The sequence below is a fragment of the Nannospalax galili genome, unplaced genomic scaffold (genome assembly GCF_000622305.1).
Source record: "Nannospalax galili isolate Female #2095 unplaced genomic scaffold, S.galili_v1.0 scaffold1383, whole genome shotgun sequence".
In the NCBI taxonomy this organism is placed as follows: Eukaryota; Metazoa; Chordata; class Mammalia; order Rodentia; family Spalacidae; genus Nannospalax; species Nannospalax galili.
The window spans coordinates 771,871-773,710 of NW_008350357.1; positions in this window are offsets into that span (position 1 = coordinate 771,871).

A 1,840-nucleotide genomic window follows, 5' to 3' on the forward strand; every position below is an offset into this window, starting at 1 on the left:
TGTCTTGATCTTATCCAGTCTGACTGGGGTAAGGTGAAATCTTAAAGTGGTTTTAATTTGCATTTTTGAATTACTAATGATGTTGAACACCTTTTAAGATTCTTCTTGGCCATCTTTGTTGCTTTTTTTGAGCTACTTTGGACACAGAGCTGCAAGTGACCTTAAACTACTTCCCCTGAAGGCTAGCTCTCATAGCTTTGGAGAATGCTGTGAAGGTGCCAAGGGAAAACATCAATGGATGATCCAACACCAGCTTCAAGACCAAATAACCACATCAATGGCCAGAACAGCATACATCATTGGTGCAGCAGTGTCACTCTTACTTTGGGGACAATCAACAGCTACCTAATTTGACTAAATGCTCACTCAAAGGGAGGAAATTCAAGTGTGGTAATGTAAGCATAACCTAATACACACGGCTGGAGTGGCCATAGATCTTAGAGAAAAGTCCAAGATTGTCATATCACTAGACTAATGTAACTTCTTACTTTGTGCAAAATATGTATCCTTATATTTACAGAAATATCCCAGTCACCACTCAGCAAAGCAGCTCATTTTGCACCAGTCAGAGACTATTGCCAAGTACCACAACTTGTCACACATGGACATTGTCTATGAATCTCCCAGGCTTACGTGACACATGTAAAATGCAACCTCTACACCTAAGGCACATGGAACATAGAATAGGGATAATAATGAAGAAGACATTAATGAATCTCTCAGTTTTCAGTAATGAAACTCCCTCATGCAGCAGAGGGCCAGGAACACAAAAGGTCACAAGTAGCCAAAGTGTAGAGATCAAGAGTCTGCTGACAGATGGTCCTAGGACAGGTCCCCTTAATTAAACTTCACCCACTGAAGGCTCAGGGACCATCACCAAAGAGGGAATGGAAAGACTGTAAGAACCAGGGAGGAGGTATATGACCATATGGAAAGAGAGTCCTACGAGCTCCTGGGGACCTGCTCATATGATTCTGTGTCAATGGTGTCAGCATGCACAAGTCCCATGCAAACTCAGGCAGACAATAATCCAGCATAGAACTTGGAAAATGAACAGCAGACCTCAATCTTATCTGAAGGAATGTTGGTAACTGATTGCTGCTAGATGAAGAAGAGCTGATTTCCCTAAAACAAGGGACTCTAGATAGGCCAACTAGACTTAGTCGATGGACTTGTACTGGGGAATGGCTGGGGACACTGACAACCCAGCTGGCCTTAACAAGGGCTGACAGAGTATATGGACTTCAGTCGGGGGGTGGGGGTGCGGGAGGGTGCCAGTGGGAACGGGGTATAAAGATGATTAAGATTGTTTGAGAAGTTATGTATGAAAAACACAACACACACACACACACACACACACACTGATCAGTTCCCACAAGCTTCTGCTTCTGTCAATTCCCAGCAGCAATGGACCTGAAACTGTGAGCCAAATAAATTGAGTTGCTTCTGTCAAAATATTTTATTAAAGCAATGGGAAGGAGAGCTGTATTAGAGGATCTCTTCCTCAATCTGGAGCTCGCTTTCAGCTAGACTAACTAGCCAGCAAGCCCTCCAGGAGCCTCCTGTCTCCACATCTCAGTACTGGGATTACAGACTTGACCCCTGTGCCCAGCCTCTTACCTTTTTATGTGGATGCTGAGGATCTGAGCTCAGGTCTTTACGATTGCACAAGCACTTTACCCACTGAGCCCTTTCCGCAGCCCTTTAATCTGGTTCAAGTCTTCATTTTCAGATTTTAAAAATCTCAATCTATTAAATTTTCTTCGTGGGGGAAAATCAAAATAAATAAATAAGAATTCTTAAAAAATGAAAATAACTAATTTTTTAAATAATAAATATA